This window comes from Scyliorhinus torazame, chromosome 5 (genome assembly GCF_047496885.1).
Source record: "Scyliorhinus torazame isolate Kashiwa2021f chromosome 5, sScyTor2.1, whole genome shotgun sequence".
Lineage (NCBI taxonomy): Eukaryota > Metazoa > Chordata > Chondrichthyes > Carcharhiniformes > Scyliorhinidae > Scyliorhinus > Scyliorhinus torazame.
Window position 1 is genome coordinate 123296376 of NC_092711.1, and position 19219 is coordinate 123315594.

The 19219-nt window shown below is 45.4% G+C and overlaps 4 non-coding genes across 4 annotated transcripts; all 4 read left to right on the plus strand.

Annotated features, from left to right (window-relative positions):
- The first annotated feature begins 1905 nt into the window (after positions 1 to 1905).
- On the plus strand, positions 1906 to 1978 carry trnav-cac (transfer RNA valine (anticodon CAC)). The gene has a single exon. It is a non-coding gene; the product is annotated as a tRNA-Val (tRNA).
- A 1668-nt stretch (positions 1979 to 3646) lies between these two features.
- trnav-cac (transfer RNA valine (anticodon CAC)) lies at positions 3647 to 3719 on the plus strand. Its single transcript has one exon. It is a non-coding gene; the product is annotated as a tRNA-Val (tRNA).
- Positions 3720 to 7845: 4126 nt separating this feature from the next.
- trnav-cac (transfer RNA valine (anticodon CAC)) lies at positions 7846 to 7918 on the plus strand. The gene has a single exon. It is a non-coding gene; the product is annotated as a tRNA-Val (tRNA).
- An 8324-nt stretch (positions 7919 to 16242) lies between these two features.
- Positions 16243 to 16315, plus strand: trnav-cac (transfer RNA valine (anticodon CAC)). Its single transcript has one exon. It is a non-coding gene; the product is annotated as a tRNA-Val (tRNA).
- Positions 16316 to 19219: the final 2904 nt, after the last annotated feature.

The window sequence follows — 19219 nt, forward strand, 5'->3', positions numbered from 1 at the left end:
TTCCAGTTTAGTCTGTTGCTGACTATTGCCGCAATCTCATAACTGGTCTTCATCACCGAAGAATAGCAAAATGCATGCACCCGTATGGTTGTGGTTATTTTCGAAAGCCCTGCCTTCTCAATTTAACTTCCACTTCAAGCAAAACATAACTTATCTTCAAGTCTGTAAATTTCGATTCCTGATTGTTTTCTAAGTTGAGACATCGGTTTTAAAGAAACGGCTGTCTTCTTGTCATAAGTGACATGGCCTCTCAGACGAACCATGAGAAGCTGCAGCAACACAGTGAGGTTGAACATTGCATAAGTCCATTGATTACTGCACCGCCAGCGGTTTCTGTAGTGTAGTGGTTAGCACATTCCCCTAACATGCGAAAGGTCCCCGGAGCCATACCGGGTAGAAACATCAAGTGCTTCTCATGTTGTGTGAGGAATGTTTGCTCAAAGTACTTTTGTTCCCCCATCTCGTATGTTCGAGGATTATGAGGATTAGTCTCTCATGAGCCACTAAAATAAATTCCACATTAAGTCACAAGCACTGAATTTTCGACAGGCAATGAGAAGAAAAGGACCTTCTTATTTTGCATATTCGGAGCTAGTTCATCCACAACAGAATTTCATGCATTTACAAATGCAGATAAACATACTTATTCACCATCTCAAACATGTCTAAATGAACGACAAATGCAACTTACTGCGGATGCTTCATTCTGAAACAAAAACAGAACATACTGGACAATCTCAGCAGGACTGACAGCCTCTGTGGAGCGAGATGGCAGCGGTCGTTCCGGGCCTGGGTGACTCTTTGTCAAAGCTGGAGAACTGGAAATGGGGTCAGATTCAGACTAATGTGGATGGGGCGGGGTTGGCGTGCCCGATTGGGCCTCGATAGAGTGGTCAGCAATAGGTGGAAAATGACGAAAATGTCTCGGACAGAAAGAAAAAGGGAATGTAAATGAGGCTAATCAAGGCTAACAAAGGTGCTGATAGTGGCGCCTCAAGAGATCAGAATGTGTTAATAGCAGAACAAAGTAAGCAGTGTGTCAGCGAACAATTGGCCACAGGGATCAGATTGCTCAAGTAGGATGGTATGGGCTGGGGGGAGGGGGGCAATGCTGAGGGTAAAACATACCAATGGAAGGAATGAAAATAACTTGATGGAAATAAACAGATGGTGGAGGGAGAAGAGAGATTACACAGTCTGATGTTGTTGAACTGAATAAAATGAAACATACAGAGAGCTGCCTGAATCTACTGGAATAAGTCAATAGAGGTAAGTGAATGTCCACACATAGACAAGCTTTTCGACAATGTCGCGATTGTCTCGCGAACCGATTGGTTCCCTGCTGTGTGAGCTCAGCTTCTCAAAGCAAACCCAATGTGAATGAATCCCGCCGAATGAGCCGCATAGAAATGAAGAAAACATATCGCCTGACCAACAGAAAACGTTATCAAAGGGCTCGTCCGGGATTTGAACCCGGGACCTCCCGCAAGTTTCGCAATCGAGACACCCAAAGCGAGAATCATACTCCTAGACCAACGAGCCGCGGAACTGGCACAGAAGCACGCTGTTATAGCCATCGAAAGTTGATCCAACATCTGCGGCAGATACTGGAACAACTCAGCGAGTCAGGCGGGATTTGTCGACAGGACAACAAAGCTCGTCTTTCACCATCACCTTTCATTAAAACCGGGACGGGTTAGAAATGTCGGACGTTTTAACCAAGTCAAATCCCGGTGGGAGCAAACAGAACAACAGGAAAGCGCTCTGACAGGGTGCAATTCAGGAGAGATTAAATGAGAAAAGGCAGTCGTCTTGTAATAAGTGGCCTAGCCTCTCAGCCTCACCATGCGAATCTGCAGCAGCACAGTGAGGTTGCACATTGTACACGTCCGTGGATTGCCAGCTGTTTCTGTAGTGTAGTGGTTATCACATTCGCCTCACACGCGAAAGGTCCCCGGTTCGAAACCGGGCAGAAACATCTCGTACTACCAAGTTAGTCTGTTGCTGACTATTGCCGCAATCTAATAACTGGTCTTCATCACCGAGGAATTGCAAAATGCATGCACCCGTATGGTTGTGGTTATTTTCGAAAGCCCTGCCTTCTCAATTTAACTTCCACTTCAAGCAAAACATAACTCATCTTCAGGTCTGTATATTTCGATTCCTGATTGTTTTCTAAGTTGAGACATCGGTTTTAAAGAAACGGCTGTCTTCTTGTCATAAGTGACATGGCCTCTCAGACGAACCATGAGAAGCTGCAGCAACACAGTGAGGTTGAACATTGCATAAGTCCATTGATTACTGCACCGCCAGCGGTTTCTGTAGTGTAGTGGTTAGCACATTCCCCTAACATGCGAAAGGTCCCCGGGGCCATACCGGGTAGAAACATCAAGTGCTTCTCATGTTGTGTGAGGAATGTTTGCACAAAGTACTTTTGTTCCCCCATCTCGTATGTTCGAGGATTATGAGTTTTAGTCTCTCATGAGCCACTAAAATAAATTCCACATTAAGTCACAAGCACTGAATTATCGACAGGCAAAGAGAAGAAAAGGACCTTCCTATTTTGGATATTCGGAGCTAGTTCATCCACAACAGAATTTCATGCATTTACAAATGCAGATAAACATACTTATTCACCATCTCAAACATGTCTAAATAAACGACAAATGCAACTTACTGCGGATGCTTCATTCTGAAACAAAAACAGAACATACTGGACACTCTCAGCAGGACTGACAGCCTCTGTGGAGCGAGATGGCAGCGGTCGTTCCGGGCCTGGGTGACTCTTTGTCAAAGCTGGAGAACTGGAAATGGGGTCAGATTCAGACTAATGTGGATGGGGCGGGGTTGGCGTGCCCTATTGGGCCTCGATAGAGTGGTCAGCAATAGGTGGAAAATGACGAAAATGTCTCGGACAGAAAGAAAAAGGGAATGTAAATGAGGCTAATCAAGGCTAACAAAGGTGCTGATAGTGGCGCCTCAAGAGATCAGAATGTGTTAATAGCAGAACAAAGTAAGCAGTGTGTCAGCGAACAATTGGCGACAGGGTTGCTCAAGTAGGATGGTATGGGCTGGGGGGAGGGGGGCAATGCTGAGGGTAAAACATACCAATGGAAGGAATGAAAATAACTTGATGGAAATAAACAGATGGTGGAGGTAGAAGAGAGATTACACAGTCTGATGTTGTTGAACTGAATAAAATGAAACATACAGAGAGCTGCCTGAATCAACTGGAATTAGTCAATAGAGGTAAGTGAATGTCATACCCCTAGACCAACGAGCCCCGGGAACGTAACAGAAGCACGCTGTTATTGCCATCGAAAGTCGATCTAACATCTGCGGAAAATACTGGAACAACTCAGCGAGTCAGGCGGGATTTGTCGACAGGACAACAAAGCTCGTCTTTCACCATCACCTTTCATTTAAACCGGGGCGGGTTAGAAATGTCGGACGTTTTAACCAAGTCAAATCCCGGTGGGAGCAAACAGAACAACAGGAAAGCGCTCTGACAGGGTGCAAGTCAGGAGAGATTAAATGAGAAAAGGCAGTCGTCTTGTAATAAGTGGCCTAGCCTCTCAGCCTCACCATGCGAATCTGCAGCAGCACAGTGAGGTTGCACATTGTACACGTCCGTGGATTGCCAGCTGTTTCTGTAGTGTAGTGGTTATCACATTCGCCTCACACGCGAAAAGTCCCCGGTTCGAAACCGGGCAGAAACATCTCGTACTACCAGGTTAGTCTGTTGCTGACTATTGCCGCAATCTCATAACTGGTCTTCATCACCGAGGAATAGCAAAATGCATGCACCCGTATGGTTGTGGTTATTTTCGAAAGCCCTGCCTTCTCAATTTAACTTCCACTTCAAGCAAAACATAACTCATCTTCAGGTCTGTAAATTTCGATTCCTGATTGTTTTCTAAGTTGAGACATCGGTTTTAAAGAAACGGCTGTCTTCTTGTCATAAGTGACATGGCCTCTCAGACGAACCATGAGAAGCTGCAGCAACACAGTGAGGTTGAACATTGCATAAGTCCATTGATTACTGCACCGCCAGCGGTTTCTGTAGTGTAGTGGTTAGCACATTCCCCTAACATGCGAAAGGTCCCCGGGGCCATACCGGGTAGAAACATCAAGTGCTTCTCATGTTGTGTGAGGAATGTTTGCACAAAGTACTTTTGTTCCCCCATCTCGTATGTTCGAGGATTATGAGGTTTAGTCTCTCATGAGCCACTAAAATAAATTCCACATTAAGTCACAAGCACTGAATTATCGACAGGCAAAGAGAAGAAAAGGACCTTCCTATTTTGGATATTCGGAGCTAGTTCATCCACAACAGAATTTCATGCATTTACAAATGCAGATAAACATACTTATTCACCATCTCAAACATGTCTAAATAAACGACAAATGCAACTTACTGCGGATGCTTCATTCTGAAACAAAAACAGAACATACTGGACACTCTCAGCAGGACTGACAGCCTCTGTGGAGCGAGATGGCAGCGGTCGTTCCGGGCCTGGGTGACTCTTTGTCAAAGCTGGAGAACTGGAAATGGGGTCAGATTCAGACTAATGTGGATGGGGCGGGGTTGGCGTGCCCTATTGGGCCTCGATAGAGTGGTCAGCAATAGGTGGAAAGTGACGAAAATGTCTCGGACAGAAAGAAAAAGGGAATGTAAATGAGGCTAATCAAGGCTAACAAAGGTGCTGATAGTGGCGCCTCAAGAGATCAGAATGTGTTAATAGCAGAACAAAGTAAGCAGTGTGTCAGCGAACAATTGGCGACAGGGTTGCTCAAGTAGGATGGTATGGGCTGGGGGGAGGGGGGCAATGCTGAGGGTAAAACATACCAATGGAAGGAATGAAAATAACTTGATGGAAATAAACAGATGGTGGAGGTAGAAGAGAGATTACACAGTCTGATGTTGTTGAACTGAATAAAATGAAACATACAGAGAGCTGCCTGAATCAACTGGAATTAGTCAATAGAGGTAAGTGAATGTCATACCCCTAGACCAACGAGCCCCGGGAACGTAACAGAAGCACGCTGTTATTGCCATCGAAAGTCGATCTAACATCTGCGGAAAATACTGGAACAACTCAGCGAGTCAGGCGGGATTTGTCGACAGGACAACAAAGCTCGTCTTTCACCATCACCTTTCATTTAAACCGGGGCGGGTTAGAAATGTCGGACGTTTTAACCAAGTCAAATCCTGGTGGGAGCAAACAGAACAACAGGAAAGCGCTCTGACAGGGTGCAAGTCAGGAGAGATTAAATGAGAAAAGGCCTAGGGTTCCCTGGCCACAGAGAGAGGTGAGCATCGAATGAGAGGATAATTACACCACAGTATGAGGCCATTCTAGCCGCTGTGTCTGTGCCAGCTCTCAACAACTACCGCCCGGATACAAAGAAGAAGTGGAAACAAGATTCAAACCCAAATCTGCGATGGAAGTACACACAGAATGGGGGCAGCATTTGCAGTGTGAGACTGTTGCACACACTATGAGTGTGCAAGCTGTATTGAGCCCAGTGGAAAGATGCGCTGCTGTTCCTCGAGTGTTTGTTGAGCTTCTTTGGAACATTTCAGGAGGCCGAGGTCCGGGAGGTCAGCGTTAAGATGCAGCTCTCCAGTCAGTTCAATTCTCCACTTTGGTTCTGTGGATTAGATGGGTCACGTCCCTGTGAAGGTAACGCAGATCATGTTAAGTTCGATCTAATTTCTACATCTTGTGGTTTTATATGTTGAAACATCTGTTTTTGAAAGAAACAGCAGTCGTCTTGTAATAAGTGGCCTGGCCTCTCAGCCTCACCATGCGAATCTGCAGCAACACAGTGAGGTTGCACATTGTACACGTCCGTTGATTGCCAGCTGTTTCTGTAGTGTAGTGGTTATCACATTCGCCTAACACGCGAAAAGTTCGAAACCGAGCAGAAACTTCTCGTACTTCCAGTTTAGTCTGTTGCTGACTATTGCCGCAATCTCGTAACTGGTCTTCATCAACGAGGAATAGCAAAATGCATGCACCCGTATGGTTGTGGTTATTTTCGAAAGCCCTGCCTTCTCAATTTAACTTCCACTTCAAGCATAACTTATCTTCAGGTCTGTAAAGTTCGATTCCTGATTGTTTTATAAGTTGAGACATCGGTTTTAAAGAAACGGCTGTCTTCTTGTAATAAGTGACATGGCCTCTCAGACGAACCATGAGAATCTGCAGCAACACAGTGAGGTTGAACACTGCACAAGTACTTTGATTACTGCACCGCCAGCGGTTTCTGTAGTGTAGTGGTTAGCACATTCCCCTAACATGCGAAAGGTCCCCGAGGCCATACCGGGTAGAAACATCAAGTGCTTCTCATGTTGTGTGAGGAATGTTTGCACAAAGTACTTTTGTTCCCCCATCTCGTATGTTCGAGGATTATGAGGTTTAGTCTCTCATGAGCCACTAAAATAAATTCCACATTAAGTCACAAGCACTGAATTTTCGACAGGCAATGAGAAGAAAAGGACCTTCTTATTTTGGATATTCGGAGCTAGTTCATCCACAACAGAATTTCATGCATTTACAAATGCAGATAAACATACTTATTCACCATCTCAAACATGTCTAAATGAACGACAAATGCAACTTACTGCGGATGCTTCATTCTGAAACAAAAACAGAACATACTGGACAATCTCAGCAGGACTGACAGCCTCTGTGGAGCGAGATGGCAGCGGTCGTTCCGGGCCTGGGTGACTCTTTGTCAAAGCTGGAGAACTGGAAATGGGGTCAGATTCAGACTAATGTGGATGGGGCGGGGTTGGCGTGCCCGATTGGGCCTCGATAGAGTGGTCAGCAATAGGTGGAAAATGACGAAAATGTCTCAGACAGAAAGAAAAAGGGAATGTAAATGAGGCTAATCAAGGCTAACAAAGGTGCTGATAGTGGCGCCTCAAGAGATCAGAATGTGTTAATAGCAGAACAAAGTAAGCAGTGTGTCAGCGAACAATTGGCCACAGGGATCAGATTGCTCAAGTAGGATGGTATGGGCTGGGTGGAGGGGGGCAATGCTGAGGGTAAAACATACCAATGGAAGGAATGAAAATAACTTGATGGAAATAAACAGATGGTGGAGGGAGAAGAGAGATTACACAGTCTGATGTTGTTGAACTGAATAAAATGAAACATACAGAGAGCTGCCTGAATCTACTGGAATAAGTCAATAGAGGTAAGTGAATGTCCACACATAGACAAGCTTTTAGACAATGTCGCGATTGTCTCGCGAACCTATTGGTTCCCTGCTGTGTGAGCTCAGCTTCTCAAAGCAAACCCAATGTGAATGAATCCCGCCGAATGAGCCGCATAGAAATGAAGAAAACATATCGCCAGACCAACAGAAAACGTTATCAAAGGGCTCGTCCGGGATTTGAACCCGGGACCTCCCGCAAGTTTCGCAATCGAGACACCCAAAGCGAGAATCATACTCCTAGACCAACGAGCCGCGGAACTGGCACAGAAGCACGCTGTTATAGCCATCGAAAGTTGATCCAACATCTGCGGAAGATACTGGAACAACTCAGCGAGTCAGGCGGGATTTGTCGACAGGACAACAAAGCTCGTCTTTCACCATCACCTTTCATTAAAACCGGGACGGGTTAGAAATGTCGGACGTTTTAACCAAGTCAAATCCCGGTGGGAGCAAACAGAACAACAGGAAAGCGCTCTGACAGGGTGCAAGTCAGGAGAGATTAAATGAGAAAAGGCAGTCGTCTTGTAATAAGTGGCCTAGCCTCTCAGCCTCACCATGCGAATCTGCAGCAGCACAGTGAGGTTGCACATTGTACACGTCCGTGGATTGCCAGCTGTTTCTGTAGTGTAGTGGTTATCACATTCGCCTCACACGCGAAAGGTCCCCGGTTCGAAACCGGGCAGAAACATCTCGGGCTACCAGGTTGTTCTGTTGCTGACTTTTGCCGCAATATCATAACTGGTCTTCATCACTGAAAAATAGCAAAATGCATGCACCCGTAAGGTTGTGGTTATTTTCGAAAGCCCTGCCTTCTCAATTTAACTTCCACTTCAAGCAAAACATAACTTATCTTCAGGTCTGTAAATTTCGATTCCTGATTGTTTTCTAAGTTGAGACATCGGTTTTAAAGAAACGGCTGTCTTCTTGTCATAAGTGACATGGCCTCTCAGACGAACCATGAGAAGCTGCAGCAACACAGTGAGGTTGAACATTGCATAAGTCCATTGATTACTGCACCGCCAGCGGTTTCTGTAGTGTAGTGGTTAGCACATTCCCCTAACATGCGAAAGGTCCCCGGGGCCATACCGGGTAGAAACATCAAGTGCTTCTCATGTTGTGTGAGGAATGTTTGCACAAAGCACTTTTGTTCCCCCATCTCGTATGTTCGAGGATTATGAGGTTTAGTCTCTCATGAGCCACTAAAATAAATTCCACATTAAGTCACAAGCACTGAATTATCGACAGGCAAAGAGAAGGAAAGGACCTTCCTATTTTGGATATTCGGAGCTAGTTCATCCACAACAGAATTTCATGCATTTACAAATGCAGATAAACATACTTATTCACCATCTCAAACATGTCTAAATAAACGACAAATGCAACTTACTGCGGATGCTTCATTCTGAAACAAAAACAGAACATACTGGACAATCTCAGCAGGACTGACAGCCTCTGTGGAGCGAGATGGCAGCGGTCGTTCCGGGCCTGGGTGACTCTTTGTCAAAGCTGGAGAACTGGAAATGGGGTCAGATTCAGACTAATGTGGATGGGGCGGGGTTGGCGTGCCCTATTGGGCCTCGATAGAGTGGTCAGCAATAGGTGGAAAATGACGAAAATGTCTCGGACAGAAAGAAAAAGGGAATGTAAATGAGGCTAATCAAGGCTAACAAAGGTGCTGATAGTGGCGCCTCAAGAGATCAGAATGTGTTAATAGCAGAACAAAGTAAGCAGTGTGTCAGCGAACAATTGGCGACAGGGTTGCTCAAGTAGGATGGTATGGGCTGGGGGGAGGGGGGCAATGCTGAGGGTAAAACATACCAATGAAAGGAATGAAAATAACTTGATGGAAATAAACAGATGGTGGAGGTAGAAGAGAGATTACACAGTCTGATGTTGTTGAACTGAATAAAATGAAACATACAGAGAGCTGCCTGAATCAACTGGAATTAGTCAATAGAGGTAAGTGAATGTCATACCCCTAGACCAACGAGCCCCGGGAACGTAACAGAAGCACGCTGTTATAGCCATCGAAAGTCGATCTAACATCTGCGGAAAATACTGGAACAACTCAGCGAGTCAGGCGGGATTTGTCGACAGGACAACAAAGCTCGTCTTTCACCATCACCTTTCATTTAAACCGGGGCGGGTTAGAAATGTCGGACGTTTTAACCAAGTCAAATCCTGGTGGGAGCAAACAGAACAACAGGAAAGCGGTCTGACAGGGTGCAAGTCAGGAGAGATTAAATGAGAAAAGGCCTAGGGTTCCCTGGCCACAGAGTGAGGTGAGCATCGAATGAGAGGATAATTACACCACAGTATGAGGCCATTCTAGCCGCTGTGTCTGTGCCAGCTCTCAACAACTACCGCCCGGATACAAAGAAGAAGTGGAAACAAGATTCAAACCCAAATCTGCGATGGAAGTACACACAGAATGGGGGCAGCATTTGCAGTGTGAGACTGTTGCACACACTATGAGTGTGCAAGCTGTATTGAGCCCAGTGGAAAGATGCGCTGCTGTTCCTCGAGTGTTTGTTGAGCTTCTTTGGAACATTTCAGGAGGCCGAGGTCCGGGAGGTCAGCGTTAAGATGCAGCTCTCCAGTCAGTTCAATTCTCCACTTTGGCTCTGTGGATTAGATGGGTCACGTCCCTGTGAAGTTAACGCAGATCATGTTAAGTTCGATCTAATTTCTACATCTTGTGGTTTTATATGTTGAAACATCTGTTTTTGAAAGAAACAGCAGTCGTCTTGTAATAAGTGGCCTGGCCTCTCAGCCTCACCATGCGAATCTGCAGCAACACAGAGAGGTTGCACATTGTACACGTCCGTTGATTGCCAGCTGTTTCTGTAGTGTAGTGGTTATCACATTCGCCTAACACGCGAAAAGTTCGAAACCGAGCAGAAACTTCTCGTACTTCCAGTTTAGTCTGTTGCTGACTATTGCCGCAATCTCGTAACTGGTCTTCATCAACGAGGAATAGCAAAATGCATGCACCCGTATGGTTGTGGTTATTTTCGAAAGCCCTGCCTTCTCAATTTAACTTCCACTTCAAGCATAACTTATCTTCAGGTCTGTAAAGTTCGATTCCTGATTGTTTTATAAGTTGAGACATCGGTTTTAAAGAAACGGCTGTCTTCTTGTAATAAGTGACATGGCCTCTCAGACGAACCATGAGAAGCTGCAGCAACACAGTGAGGTTGAACACTGCACAAGTCCATTGATTACTGCACCGCCAGCGGTTTCTGTAGTGTAGTGGTTAGCACATTCCCCTAACATGCGAAAGGTCCCCGAGGCCATACCGGTTAGAAACATCAAGTGCTTCTCATGTTGTGTGAGGAATGTTTGCACAAAGTACTTTTGTTCCCCCATCTCGTATGTTCGAGGATTATGAGATTTAGTCTCTCATGAGCCACTAAAATAAATTCCACATTAAGTCACAAGCACTGAATTTTCGACAGGCAATGAGAAGAAAAGGACCTTCTTATTTTGGATATTCGGAGCTAGTTCATCCACAACAGAATTTCATGCATTTACAAATGCAGATAAACATACTTATTCACCATCTCAAACATGTCTAAATGAACGACAAATGCAACTTACTGCGGATGCTTCATTCTGAAACAAAAACAGAACATACTGGACAATCTCAGCAGGACTGACAGCCTCTGTGGAGCGAGATGGCAGCGGTCGTTCCGGGCCTGGGTGACTCTTTGTCAAAGCTGGAGAACTGGAAATGGGGTCAGATTCAGACTAATGTGGATGGGGCGGGGTTGGCGTGCCCGATTGGGCCTCGATAGAGTGGTCAGCAATAGGTGGAAAATGACGAAAATGTCTCGGACAGAAAGAAAAAGGGAATGTAAATGAGGCTAATCAAGGCTAAGAAAGGTGCTGATAGTGGCGCCTGAAGAGATCAGAATGTGTTAATAGCAGAACAAAGTAAGCAGTGTGTCAGCGAACAATTGGCCACAGGGATCAGATTGCTCAAGTAGGATGGTATGGGCTGGGGGGAGGGGGGCAATGCTGAGGGTAAAACATACCAATGGAAGGAATGAAAATAACTTGAAGGAAATAAACAGATGGTGGAGGGAGAAGAGAGATTACACAGTCTGATGTTGTTGAACTGAATAAAATGAAACATACAAAGAGCTGCCTGAATCTACTGGAATAAGTCAATAGAGGTAAGTGAATGTCCACACATAGACAAGCTTTTAGACAATGTCGCGATTGTCTCGCGAACCTATTGGTTCCCTGCTGTGTGAGCTCAACTTCTCAAAGCAAACCCAATGTGAATGAATCCCGCCGAATGAGCCGCATAGAAATGAAGAAAACATATCGCCTGACCAACAGAAAACGTTATCAAAGGGCTCGTCCGAGATTTGAACCCGGGACCTCCCGCAAGTTTCACAATCGAGACACCCAAAGCGAGAATCATACTCCTAGACCAACGAGCCGCGGAACTGGCACAGAAGCACGCTGTTATAGCCATCGAAAGTTGATCCAACATCTGCGGAAGATACTGGAACAACTCAGCGAGTCAGGCGGGATTTGTCGACAGGACAACAAAGCTCGTCTTTCACCATCACCTTTCATTAAAACCGGGACGGGTTAGAAATGTCGGACGTTTTAACCAAGTCAAATCCCGGTGGGAGCAAACAGAACAACAGGAAAGCGCTCTGACAGGGTGCAAGTCAGGAGAGATTAAATGAGAAAAGGCAGTCGTCTTGTAATAAGTGGCGTAGCCTCTCAGCCTCACCATGCGAATCTGCAGCAGCACAGTGAGGTTGCACATTGTACACGTCCGTGGATTGCCAGCTGTTTCTCTAGTGTAGTGATTATCACATTCGCCTCACCCGCGAAAGGTCCCCGGTTCGAAACCGGGCAGAAACATCTCGGGCTACCAGGTTGTTCTGTTGCTGACTTTTGCCGCAATCTCATAACTGGTCTTCATCACCGAAAAATAGCAAAATGCATGCACCCGTATGGTTGTGGTTATTTTCGAAAGCCCTGCCTTCTCAATTTAACTTCCACTTCAAGCAAAACATAACTTATCTTCAGGTCTGTAAATTTCGATTCCTGATTGTTTTCTAAGTTGAGACATCGGTTTTAAAGAAACGGCTGTCTTCTTGTCATAAGTGACATGGCCTCTCAGACGAACCATGAGAAGCTGCAGCAACACAGTGAGGTTGAACATTGCATAAGTCCATTGATTACTGCACCGCCAGCGGTTTCTGTAGTGTAGTGGTTAGCACATTCCCCTAACATGCGAAAGGTCCCCGGGGCCATACCGGGTAGAAACATCAAGTGCTTCTCATGTTGTGTGAGGAATGTTTGCACAAAGTACTTTTGTTCCCCCATCTCGTATGTTCGAGGATTATGAGGTTTAGTCTCTCATGAGCCACTAAAATAAATTCCACATTAAGTCACAAGCACTGAATTATCGACAGGCAAAGAGAAGGAAAGGACCTTCCTATTTTGGATATTCGGAGCTAGTTCATCCACAACAGAATTTCATGCATTTACAAATGCAGATAAACATACTTATTCACCATCTCAAACATGTCTAAATAAACGACAAATGCAACTTACTACGGATGCTTCATTCTGAAACAAAAACAGAACATACTGGACAATCTCAGCAGGACTGACAGCCTCTGTGGAGCGAGATGGCAGCGGTCGTTCCGGGCCTGGGTGACTCTTTGTCAAAGCTGGAGAACTGGAAATGGGGTCAGATTCAGACTAATGTGGATGGGGCGGGGTTGGCGTGCCCTATTGGGCCTCGATAGAGTGGTCAGCAATAGGTGGAAAATGACGAAAATGTCTCGGACAGAAAGAAAAAGGGAATGTAAATGAGGCTAATCAAGGCTAACAAAGGTGCTGATAGTGGCGCCTCAAGAGATCAGAATGTGTTAATAGCAGAACAAAGTAAGCAGTGTGTCAGCGAACAATTGGCGACAGGGTTGCTCAAGTAGGATGGTATGGGCTGGGGGGAGGGGGGCAATGCTGAGGGTAAAACATACCAATGGAAGGAATGAAAATAACTTGATGGAAATAAACAGATGGTGGAGGTAGAAGAGAGATTACACAGTCTGATGTTGTTGAACTGAATAAAATGAAACATACAGAGAGCTGCCTGAATCAACTGGAATTAGTCAATAGAGGTAAGTGAATGTCATACCCCTAGACCAACCAGCCCCGGGAACGTAACAGAAGCACGCTGTTATTGCCATCGAAAGTCGATCTAACATCTGCGGAAAATACTGGAACAACTCAGCGAGTCAGGCGGGATTTGTGGACAGGACAACAAAGCTCGTCTTTCACCATCACCTTTCATTAAAACCGGGGAAGGTTAGAAATGTCGGACGTTTTAACCAAGCCAAATCCTGGTGGGAGCAAACAGAACAACAGGAAAGCGGTCTGACAGGGTGCAAGTCAGGAGAGATTAAATGAGAAAAGGCCTAGGGTTCCCTGGCCACAGAGTGAGGTGAGCATCGAATGAGAGAATAATTACACCACAGTATGAGGCCATTCTAGCCGCTGTGTCTGTGCCAGCTCTCAACAACGACCGCCCGGATACAAAGAAGAAGTGGAAACAAGATTCAAACCAAATCTGCGATGGAAGTACACACAGAATGGGGGCAGCATTTACAGTGTGAGACTGTTGCACACACTATGAGTGTGCAAGCTGTATTGAGCCCAGTGGAAAGATGCGCTGCTGTTCCTCGAGTGTTTGTTGAGCTTCTTTGGAACATTTCAGGAGGCCGAGGTCCGGGCGGTCAGCGTTAAGATGCAGCTCTCCAGTCAGTTCAATTCTCCACTTTGGCTCTGTGGATTAGATGGGTCACGTCCCTGTGAAGTTAACGCAGATCATGTTAAGTTCGATCTAATTTCTACATCTTGTGGTTTTATATGTTGAAACATCTGCTTTTGAAAGAAACAGCAGTCGTCTTGTAATAAGTGGCCTGGCCTCTCAGCCTCACCATGCGAATCTGCAGCAACACAGTGAGGTTGCACATTGTACACGTCCGTTGATTTCCAGCTGTTTCTATAGTGTAGTGGTTATCACATTCGCCTAACACGCGAAAAGTTCGAAACCGAGCAGAAACTTCTCGTACTTCCAGTTTAGTCTGTTGCTGACTATTGCCGCAATCTCGTAACTGGTCTTCATCAACGAGGAATAGCAAAATGCATGCACCCGTATGGTTGTGGTTATTTTCGAAAGCCCTGCCTTCTCAATTTAACTTCCACTTCAAGCATAACTTATCTTCAGGTCTGTAAAGTTCGATTCCTGATTGTTTTATAAGTTGAGACATCGGTTTTAAAGAAACGGCTGTCTTCTTGTAATAAGTGACATGGCCTCTCAGACGAACCATGAGAATCTGCAGCAACACAGTGAGGTTGAACACTGCACAAGTCCATTGATTACTGCACCGCCAGCGGTTTCTGTAGTGTAGTGCTGAGCACATTCCCCTAACATGCGAAAGGTCCCCGAGGCCATACCGGGTAGAAACATCAAGTGCTTCTCATGTTGTGTGAGGAATGTTTGCACAAAGTACTTTTGTTCCCCCATCTCGTATGTTCGAGGATTATGAGGTTTAGTCTCTCATGAGCCACTAAAATAAATTCCACATTAAGTCACAAGCACTGAATTTTCGACAGGCAATGAGAAGAAAAGGACCTTCTTATTTTGGATATTCGGAGCTAGTTCATCCACAACAGAATTTCATGCATTTACAAATGCAGATAAACATACTTATTCACCATCTCAAACATGTCTAAATGAACGACAAATGCAACTTACTGCGGATGCTTCATTCTGAAACAAAAACAGAACATACTGGACAATCTCAGCAGGACTGACAGCCTCTGTGGAGCGAGATGGCAGCGGTCGTTCCGGGCCTGGGTGACTCTTTGTCAAAGCTGGAGAACTGGAAATGGGGTCAGATTCAGACTAATGTGGATGGGGCGGGGTTGGCGTGCCCGATTGGGCCTCGATAGAGTGGTCAGCAATAGGTGGAAAATGACGAAAATGTCTCGGACAGAAAGAAAAAGGGAATGTAAATGAGGCTAATCAAGGCTAACAAAGGTGCTGATAGTGGCGCCTCAAGAGATCAGAATGTGTTAATAGCAGAACAAAGTAAGCAGTGTGTCAGCGAACAATTGGCCACAGGGATCAGATTGCTCAAGTAGGATGGTATGGGCTGGGGGGAGGGGGGCAATGCTGAGGGTAAAACATACCAATGGAAGGAATGAAAATAACTTGATGGAAATAAACAGATGATGGAGGGAGAAGAGAGATTACACAGTCTGATGTTGTTGAACTGAATAAAATGAAACATACAGAGAGCTGCCTGAATCTACTGGAATAAGTCAATAGAGGTAAGTGAATGTCCACACATAGACAAGCTTTTAGACAATGTCGCGATTGTCACGCGAACCTATTGGTTCCCTGCTGTGTGAGCTCAGCTTCTCAAAGCAAACCCAATGTGAATGAATCCCGCCGAATGAGCCGCATAGAAATGAAGAAAACATATCGCCTGACCAACAGAAAACGTTATCAAAGGGCTCGTCCGGGATTTGAACCCGGGACCTCCCGCAAGTTTCGCAATTGAGACACCCAAAGCGAGAATCATACTCCTAGACCAACGAGCCGCGAAACTGGCACAGAAGCACGCTGTTATAGCCATCGAAAGTTGATCCAACATCTGCGGAAGATACTGGAACAACTCAGCGAGTCAGGCGGGATTTGTCGACAGGACAACAAAGCTCGTCTTTCACCATCACCTTTCATTAAAACCGGGACGGGTTAGAAATGTCGGACGTTTTAACCAAGTCAAATCCCGGTGGGAGCAAACAGAACAACAGGAAAGCGCTCTGACAGGGTGCAAGTCAGGAGAGATTAAATGAGAAAAGGCAGTCGTCTTGTAATAAGTGGCCTAGCCTCTCAGCCTCACCATGCGAATCTGCAGCAGCACAGTGAGGTTGCACATTGTACACGTCCGTGGATTGCCAGCTGTTTCTGTAGTGTAGTGGTTATCACATTCGCCTCACACGCGAAAGGTCCCCGGTTCGAAACCGGGCAGAAACATCTCGGGCTACCAGGTTGTTCTGTTGCTGACTTTTGCCGCAATATCATAACTGGTCTTCATCACTGAAAAATAGCAAAATGCATGCACCCGTAAGGTTGTGGTTATTTTCGAAAGCCCTGCCTTCTCAATTTAACTTCCACTTCAAGCAAAACATAACTTATCTTCAGGTCTGTAAATTTCGATTCCTGATTGTTTTCTAAGTTGAGACATCGGTTTTAAAGAAACGGCTGTCTTCTTGTCATAAGTGACATGGCCTCTCAGACGAACCATGAGAAGCTGCAGCAACACAGTGAGGTTGAACATTGCATAAGTCCATTGATTACTGCACCGCCAGCGGTTTCTGTAGTGTAGTGGTTAGCACATTCCCCTAACATGCGAAAGGTCCCCGGGGCCATACCGGGTAGAAACATCAAGTGCTTCTCATGTTGTGTGAGGAATGTTTGCACAAAGCACTTTTGTTCCCCCATCTCGTATGTTCGAGGATTATGAGGTTTAGTCTCTCATGAGCCACTAAAATAAATTCCACATTAAGTCACAAGCACTGAATTATCGACAGGCAAAGAGAAGGAAAGGACCTTCCTATTTTGGATATTCGGAGCTAGTTCATCCACAACAGAATTTCATGCATTTACAAATGCAGATAAACATACTTATTCACCATCTCAAACATGTCTAAATAAACGACAAATGCAACTTACTGCGGATGCTTCATTCTGAAACAAAAACAGAACATACTGGACAATCTCAGCAGGACTGACAGCCTCTGTGGAGCGAGATGGCAGCGGTCGTTCCGGGCCTGGGTGACTCTTTGTCAAAGCTGGAGAACTGGAAATGGGGTCAGATTCAGACTAATGTGGATGGGGCGGGGTTGGCGTGCCCTATTGGGCCTCGATAGAGTGGTCAGCAATAGGTGGAAAATGACGAAAATGTCTCGGACAGAAAGAAAAAGGGAATGTAAATGAGGCTAATCAAGGCTAACAAAGGTGCTGATAGTGGCGCCTCAAGAGATCAGAATGTGTTAATAGCAGAACAAAGTAAGCAGTGTGTCAGCGAACAATTGGCGACAGGGTTGCTCAAGTAGGATGGTATGGGCTGGGGGGAGGGGGGCAATGCTGAGGGTAAAACATACCAATGAAAGGAATGAAAATAACTTGATGGAAATAAACAGATGGTGGAGGTAGAAGAGAGATTACACAGTCTGATGTTGTTGAACTGAATAAAATGAAACATACAGAGAGCTGCCTGAATCAACTGGAATTAGTCAATAGAGGTAAGTGAATGTCATACCCCTAGACCAACGAGCCCCGGGAACGTAACAGAAGCACGCTGTTATAGCCATCGAAAGTCGATCTAACATCTGCGGAAAATACTGGAACAACTCAGCGAGTCAGGCGGGATTTGTCGACAGGACAACAAAGCTCGTCTTTCACCATCACCTTTCATTTAAACCGGGGCGGGTTAGAAATGTCGGACGTTTTAACCAAGTCAAATCCTGGTGGGAGCAAACAGAACAACAGGAAAGCGGTCTGACAGGGTGCAAGTCAGGAGAGATTAAATGAGAAAAGGCCTAGGGTTCCCTGGCCACAGAGTGAGGTGAGCATCGAATGAGAGGATAATTACACCACAGTATGAGGCCATTCTAGCCGCTGTGTCTGTGCCAGCTCTCAACAACTACCGCCCGGATACAAAGAAGAAGTGGAAACAAGATTCAAACCCAAATCTGCGATGGAAGTACACACAGAATGGGGGCAGCATTTGCAGTGTGAGACTGTTGCACACACTATGAGTGTGCAAGCTGTATTGAGCCCAGTGGAAAGATGCGCTGCTGTTCCTCGAGTGTTTGTTGAGCTTCTTTGGAACATTTCAGGAGGCCGAGGTCCGGGAGGTCAGCGTTAAGATGCAGCTCTCCAGTCAGTTCAATTCTCCACTTTGGCTCTGTGGATTAGATGGGTCACGTCCCTGTGAAGTTAACGCAGATCATGTTAAGTTCGATCTAATTTCTACATCTTGTGGTTTTATATGTTGAAACATCTGTTTTTGAAAGAAACAGCAGTCGTCTTGTAATAAGTGGCCTGGCCTCTCAGCCTCACCATGCGAATCTGCAGCAACACAGAGAGGTTGCACATTGTACACGTCCGTTGATTGCCAGCTGTTTCTGTAGTGTAGTGGTTATCACATTCGCCTAACACGCGAAAAGTTCGAAACCGAGCAGAAACTTCTCGTACTTCCAGTTTAGTCTGTTGCTGACTATTGCCGCAATCTCGTAACTGGTCTTCATCAACGAGGAATAGCAAAATGCATGCACCCGTATGGTTGTGGTTATTTTCGAAAGCCCTGCCTTCTCAATTTAACTTCCACTTCAAGCATAACTTATCTTCAGGTCTGTAAAGTTCGATTCCTGATTGTTTTATAAGTTGAGACATCGGTTTTAAAGAAACGGCTGTCTTCTTGTAATAAGTGACATGGCCTCTCAGACGAACCATGAGAATCTGCAGCAACACAGTGAGGTTGAACATTGCACAAGTCCATTGATTACTGCACCGCCAGCGGTTTCTGTAGTGTAGTGGTTAGCACATTCCCCTAACATGGGAAAGGTCCCCGAGGCCATACCGGGTAGAAACATCAAGTGCTTCTCATGTTGTGTGAGGAATGTTTGCACAAAGTACTTTTGTTCCCCCATCTCGTATGTTCGAGGATTATGAGGTTTAGTCTCTCATGAGCCACTAAAATAAATTCCACATTAACTCACAAGCACTGAATTTTCGACAGGCAATGAGAAGAAAAGGACCTTCTTATTTTGGATATTCGGAGCTAGTTCATCCACAACAGAATTTCATGCATTTACAAATGCAGATTAACATACTTATTCACCATCTCAAACATGTCTAAATAAACGACAAATG